The sequence below is a fragment of the Dioscorea cayenensis genome, chromosome 8 (genome assembly GCF_009730915.1).
Source record: "Dioscorea cayenensis subsp. rotundata cultivar TDr96_F1 chromosome 8, TDr96_F1_v2_PseudoChromosome.rev07_lg8_w22 25.fasta, whole genome shotgun sequence".
Taxonomy (NCBI): domain Eukaryota; kingdom Viridiplantae; phylum Streptophyta; class Magnoliopsida; order Dioscoreales; family Dioscoreaceae; genus Dioscorea; species Dioscorea cayenensis.
In genome coordinates, this window is record NC_052478.1 from 18,847,405 (window position 1) to 18,855,000 (window position 7,596).

The window sequence follows — 7,596 nt, forward strand, 5'->3', positions numbered from 1 at the left end:
AATAACTTCCCCATTCCATATTTTCATCGGGGTAACGCAAACGGGCACACGTTTACGTCGTGAATCACTTGCTTCTTCAATGATATACATGTTGGTGGAGCTCTCGTTCTTATGTGCATAAATCAGAATGCTCGAGTGTGACTGCCTTTGTGCCCCTCCAAATGGATGTGCTCACTCGAATGCGAGGAGGTTGGCACACACTCTAGCATCTCACACCTGACCTATGTCTTCGCGTTTGAACCTTAGTAAGATTTCCTCCAAAATAGATGTATTATGATCCACATTGGCCTATTTCCTTCATACTCGGCCTCACAACCCTACCTGCATAAAAGTAACATAAAAACACACATATTAGTGTAAAAACCTGAGAAAAGTAATGCTCAACATAAGGAATGAATACTTCGCATTCATATCGCACAAGCACTTATCAGCTACACTCACTACCTAGAGCCTCAATTACTACATGGGAGGAGATGGTAGAAGCTTTTCTAGCCCATTATTTTCCTCCTGGAAAATATGCTAAGCTTAGGAATTAGATCTCATCCTTTGTACAGTCGGAATTGGAGTCTCTATTCGAGACATGGGAAAGGTTCAAGGAGCTCCTGAGAAAGTGCCCACAACATGGATTCCCAGAGTGGATGATTGTTCAGACTTTTTATAACGGGTTGAATCCGAGTACAAGACAACTCTTGGATGCGGCAGCAGGAGGGACCTTATGTAGCAAGACCCCCGATGAGGCCCGCCAACTTATTGAAGAAATTGGTTTAAACAACTACCAATGGAATGACAGGGAGAAGAAAAAGATGGCCGGTCTTCATGAGATAGATACAATAACTTCATTGGCGGCGCAAGTGGAAACTTTGAGAAAGAAGTTAGATCTTCTAACTTCAAACAGAGTGGCGGCCGTGAGTACTTGCACCGGGTGTGGTAGAGGACATGCTCCCTCCGATTTCCCGATCTCTATTGGTGATGCATCTTTGGTTGAGAAAGTCGATTTTGTAGGTAATGGCATGAGGACTAAAGGAAACCCATATAGCAATACCTACATCCAGGTTGGAAGAATCATCCCAATTTCTCGTGGAGCAACCAAGGTCCACAAAAGGCCATGGTACCACCGGGTTTCCAACAACAAGCCCCGAATGTGGAAGACATAGTTTCAGGTTTGGAAACCCGAATGAATGACTTGGAGAAGGCCTTGACTAGATTTGTGCAATCTTCAAACACAAGGTTTGAATCAGTTGAGGCTACATTTCGCAATCACACCGCCTCTTTCCATAACCTTGAAAATCAAGTGGGGCAGATTGCGAAATCTCTGTCGGAAAGGCTACATGGAAGCTTGCCGAGCAATACCAAGACCAACCCTAGAGAGCATGTGAAGGTGATCACTTTGAGAAGTGGTTGTGAGGTTGAAGGTAGGTCTTCGGGTGAGAAGCCAAAAGAACACGCACCCGAGTTTGTAGAGGTTGAAGAGGGAACAAGCAAGGAGAAGGAGGTAGCACCCCCACCTTTCAAGCCAAGAATCCCTTATTCCTCTAGGTTGAAGAATGATCAAGCAGATGAACAGTACAAGAAGTTCCTGAGTTTGTTTAAGCAACTCCACATCAACATTCCATTTGTTGAGGCATTATCTCAAATGCCTAAGTATGAAAAATTCTTGAAGGACTTGTTAACTAACAAGAGGAAGTTGGAGGAGAGTGCTTCGGTGATTCTAGATGCATCTTGTTCGACAGTCCTGCAAAAGGTCATGCTGAATAAGAAGAAGGACCCGGGAAGCTTATCATTCCGTGCAACATTGGCAATTTGGGTGAAGAAATGGCATTGGCAGATTCATGGACCAGTATCAACGTCATGCCATACACTTTCTTTGAGAAGCTAGGCTTGGGAGAACCTAGACACACTCGGATGACTTTACAATTAGCGGATCGAACGGTGAGACATTCGAGGGGTATCATTGAAGATGTGCTTGTCAAGGTGGACAAGTATATTTTTCCGGTTGACTTTTAAGTGCTAGACGTCAATGAGGATGCGGATGTACCCTTGATACTTGGGAGACCATTTCTGCGGACTTCCAAAGCATTGATTGACATGGACGACGGGGAGCTAACTTTGAGAGTCGAATATGATAAGCTCACATACCACCTTGCTGAAGTCATGCGGCATTCTCTTGATTTTGATGATACTTTGTATTTTCTAGACACTACTGATGAGATTATTGATGAATACATGCAGGAAATGTTCAATCCGGACCCGTATGAGGGTTTGTTCGACCAAGAGGAGGAAATTGAAGAAGTAATGATGTTTGGTTCGACTGAAGAAGTACCGTCTACCCCGAGGATCTTGAAGAAGGTACTCCAGAAGATGAAGAGGGCAAGGAGACGCCACCGGAAACACTCTAAGACAATTGGAGGATTGCGCAAACTGAACGATGAACCGTTTCTAGGTAGTCCCAAGCCCGACAATTCACCCACTACACTCAAGAGACTTTGCTCATCATGCTTTCAAGGCATGGGTAAGAGGGCAACTTTCATCTATGAACTCCTGTGAGGTAAGATGAGGTACGTCAAGCTTAGTGACGTTAAACAAGTGTTTCTTGGGAGGCAACCCAAGTGTTTACTATTTTCCCTAGTCATAGTTTAGTTTTGCATGAATAACTTGTTAAGTGTTGGTGTCTTCATGTTTAGATGCTTGTGCTGGTTTTATTTTGGTGGATTTATGTGTCATCATGTGTTTTCTTGTGGATTTGGCAAAGATTTATTCGTTTGAGCTTGTTTCTATTGTTTTTCACTGGTAATTGTTGCATAAAAGAGTAGGCTCTGAATGTGTAAACATGTTTTAAAAATTTCTGGAGAGCCTGCAGAGTTTTTCAAGTCATCCAGAGAAAACACACGGGCATGTGGAACTTTTACACGCTCGTGGGGTTGTATTACGAGCTCATCCCGAGAGCACACAGGGGTGTGGACTCGCACTTGTGGGCAACCTTGTGACCAACGCACAGGCATGGGTATTTTCCACACGCCCGTACGGAGTTCTGCAGACGATCCCTTCTCCATCCCAAGAGCGCACCTGGGCGTGCGAATACCCTTGTGAGTTGGGTCAGTACTGTAGTAGGGTATTGTAACAAAACATTATAGTAATTTACAGTAGCAGATACTGTTCACAGCCGGCCAAGAAATTGAATTTCAAAGAATCCACATGGGCGTGTGGAAATTACCCATGCTCGTGCGAAAAATCCACAGGGGTGCCCATATGGACGTGTGGATGCCCGATTTCAGTCCTTTTAAAAGCCGATTTATAGCCCAATTTCAGCATTCTTTTCTCCATCTTTTCCCAAACTTTCAAAAGGATGACGGCTATGTTTTGAGAGGTATTAGCAAGGGTTTTGGAGAGGTTCTATGGCTTCAACATCGTGCTCCACTTGGAAGAAGGTTATTGGGGGGAGCTTTCGACGGCATCGATCCAGCGAGGTGTGCCCTAGGCTGGACAAGGGGACCTTTGGAGGAGATGAGCCCACTCCACAATACCATCGACATGACTACCGAGGCGGTTTTTCTATGGATTACTTGTTTTTACATTCGATTTCATTATTGATGGTAACTAGCTCCATGGAGATCTAAACCCCTAGTGGGTAATTGGATTTGTGAACCCTAGGATGTATTTGTTTCATTAAACCTTTTATTATGCTTTCTTTAATTGATGTTTTAATTGAGTTCCAATCTTGAATGTTTGATTGATTGAATGCCTTAGAGTGACACTAGGGTTGAGAGTTCACCTCGGTAACCCTTGTGAGTAAGTGACACACCACGAGAGTTAGACAAAACTAGATTGGAGAGGGTTGAGAAGGTGAGTCGAGAGGTAGCAGAGCGTCCCCTTTCCCCTTCGACGTGATTTATCCTACCTCCATTTCCTTGAGTTCTTTGTGGTCATAGTAGAGTGAATGGGGCTAGGGCAACAGAGTGAAGCGTTGAAGTGATTTTATCACCTAGGGCTTAATTATGACTAGGGACCTCTCACCTGGACCAAAGGGTTAGATCTACATCTAGAAAGAGGGTTTATCACTTGGAATCCCTAGAACTCCATGTAATTCTATACAAGTGTGAGGTGTTGAGATTATTCTATTTCTCCACCAGGATATTGTATAGAGTTAGTCACGGTTGACCTGAGATTAATCTACTCACGAAGTATCTAGGTCTTAACTATCATCAATGCATCTTTAAACCATCCTAGTTTGGGCCTTAATAACAACCGTAGGAGGATTTCTTGTCCAAACACTCCCTTCTCATGCTTCATACTCCCTTGTTTGTTTACATCCGTGTGCTCGTTGCCCAGCCATAGGATTTGTGACACGTGTCTGAATATGGGTGTATGTACCGCAAGTGCACGGGTGTCGAAGTAGTAATTACCCCGGTGAGTGGGTAGTCGAATCCACAGGGAACAGGGCTACTAGTACTGACTTCTTCTCTGCTTTCTAACCTAATGATAAATGGAAAGGTGTGGTGATCTAATGTGCGAAGAAGTGAATACCGGAGACGAATAATCAAGGGTTAAATGGATGGAGATCTCAATCAGTAAAAGTGGGGTATTCGGGCAATGCTCCCCCTAGGATTCAGGTATTAGGTACCGAATAAGCAAAGTGTTTCTATGATGAGTAAGTTAAGTCATGGAAATCCAAATATAATCGGATCCGGCCTCCCGATCACCGATACTAGTCCCCTACGAGGTCCCGGTGGAGAAATCGCTCAATCTCAACACCTCACACCACATATGACTGCAAAGCACTCTAGGGATTCCAAGAGGTGTATCCGATTCCTAAAGATTGATCCAACCCTAATTCCCGGCGAAGGATCCTAACCCCCTACAAGGTCCCGGCGGAGAAATCTCTCAATCTCACGGCTCACACCAAATATGGTTGCATAGAGCCTAAGGAATGGAGATAGAATACACTTAATCGGAAGGGAGAGGGGACACTCCACTATCTCATGACTCACCCTCTCAACCCTCTTTAACCTTGAAGTTGTAACTCTAATGGAGACCTCTCTCACATCAAAGTAACAAATCATGCAAATCCAATCAACCACAAGGATTAATTAAACAAGCAAGCAATGAGAATACAAGATTAAAACTTAATCAAACTCGGATTAAATAGAAACACCAAGCAAATCCACAAAGGATGAGAATCCTAGGGTTCACAAACCCAAATACCCTCTAGGGTTTTAGCTCTCCATGGAGCAACATACAAAACACACCATCAATGAATGAAAGTACATCAAAACCATAGAAATAAACCCTCTTATATATGAACTGATGGCCTTGATGGAGAGCTTCGACGTCTTGAAGGACCCTCTCCGAAGCTAGGTTCACCGGTGGCTTCCTTGATGCTATGACGGAAGAGGAATCGATCAAAGTTGGTGATAAAGTGCCTCCTAAGCCGTAAAGACCTTCTTTCCAAACCCTAGCCGTCTCACCTCTCAAGAGCCGCACAAAAGATGAGAAAGAATAGGGCAAAACGGCTATTTATAGGCCTTAGATCGCGTCTGTCACGTGCCCTCACGCGCCCGTGTGGATTTTCCACGCGCCCGCGTGGGCTGCAAGAATTTCCACGCGGCCGCGTGAACAGTATTTTTGCTACAGTACTGCTACATTGAAGTTTCTACAGTACTTTTCACGAAACGCGGTTCAAACACTCTTCTCTTGAGGCCACATGTCCGGGCACATGTCCATGTGGTAGGCTATAAAACTTTTCTTCATCGACGAATCTTTGATAGGTCTTGTAATCTTCACAAAGAGAAGGAACATGAAGATATGGCTGCCTTTGTGCCCTTCCAACTAGTGAATTGACTTGAATCTTCTTGGAAGTTGGCACACATCTCCATGTTTATGAACTCCTCTCGTGTCTTGGTCCTTGAATTGAACAAGAACTCCCAACATTATGTCTTTATAGCCCATCTTTGCTTCCTTTTTACTCTTCAAGGCATTCACAACCTATATGCATAAAAGAACACCAAATACACAATATGAGACATAAACCATAGTAAAAATGATGCTCAATGCATGTAAAACATATATAAAAATATGTCTACTCAAGCACTTATCAATTTGCTTAGCTTAGTTTATTTTATTTCATTTGTTCTTCTTACTAAGAATTGTAGGCTAGATAATAGATGAGGAGTGAGTAATAATACTTCCTTGACCCTGTGGAATGCGACCCCTGTGTTACTCAAAGCGTATTATTACTTGGTGATCCCGCACACTTACGGGGAAGCAATCAAGTTTTTGGTGCCGTTGCCGGGGACCACTTAAGGAATATTAGGAAAGCTTGTAGTCTATTGCTCTAGCCATTTTTCTTTCCTTATGTAAATATTTGTCTTTCTATGGTTCTTCTACCCCTTTTGTCCATATTTATTTATTTTCCTTCTTTATTGTTTTCATTGTTAATTTATTGATTTTAGTTTTGTTTGTTGACACAGGGCCATGGATTTTCAAGAAAAATTGTTGGCCGCCAAATTGTTTGCACTTTAGAAAAAGATGGAAAACTTTCTTGCCATGAAAGAAAACCTAGGTTACAATCCACATTGGGGAGGGCACCAAAGTTCTTCAACACATCATCATACTCAACTATGGGAATACCCTCGCCAAGGATTTCTACTTGAACCCTCCTTTCAAGAACCATGGCATTACCAACCTCAAGATGACCATATTAAGCAAGTTAATCAATGGGGTTTCAAAACACAAGATATGTTTGCAAGATTCATGATGAATGTGGATGCTGAACTTGAAGCCTTAAATGCCACAGTTTTTAATGCCCAACAATCTCTTCAGAGTGTGGAAAACAAGATGGGAGAGTCTTCCAATATATCGACTGAGTTGCCACAAACTATTGAAGACATATATGGGAATGACATTAGAAAGGAAGAGAATAAAGGTGAAATTGAGGTGGAAGTTGGCATTGAGGTGTTGGAGATTGAAGAAGCAATTGATGCACTACTTGCCTCAATATCGTCCATTCCATTAGGCAATCACTCATGTTCGAGTGCAGAGACAAATTTTTGGGAGTTGTATTTGAAGATGTGGGGAGGAAACCAAAGTCATCCTTGAACCCATTGATGCCAGGCTTAGACAATTCCCAACCAAAAGTTTTTCCTTGGTGGCGAAAGCAAATGTTATATGCACTTGAAGTTCATCATACCATGGTTGAGAAAAAAATTGTGGAAAGGATATTAAAGCCACCACTTGATCCACCTATGCAAATCTTGACAAGTTCTCGACCAAAACTTGTTCCCATGGAAGCCCAAGAAATTCTTTTGGATGATCCAAGGCAACTTTCCAAGAGTCGAGGAAGAAAATGTGGGTAGGAGGTTGAGGCCGTCCAATGACCCATCCATGCTGAGCTTAAATAACTCTCGACCAAAGCTTTTCGCTTGGAGGCCCAAGCAACTTTGTGGTGGGGTACTCAAAGGAATTTTTGTTGGAAGCAAAGAAGAAGCTGGGAGGAGGGTCAAACCATCTAAGGATCCGCTCAAGTTTAAATTGCACCATTCCCGGCCCAAGCTCTTTCCATGGAGGCCAAAAGGTAATTCATGCTTGGCCTTCAATTTGACA

At 43.0% G+C, this 7,596-nt stretch overlaps 1 non-coding gene across 1 annotated transcript; it reads right to left on the minus strand.

Annotated features, from left to right (window-relative positions):
* Positions 1–521: 521 nt before the first annotated feature.
* On the minus strand, positions 522–628 carry LOC120268121. Its single transcript, XR_005538790.1, has one exon. It is a non-coding gene; the product is annotated as a small nucleolar RNA R71 (small nucleolar RNA).
* Positions 629–7,596: the final 6,968 nt, after the last annotated feature.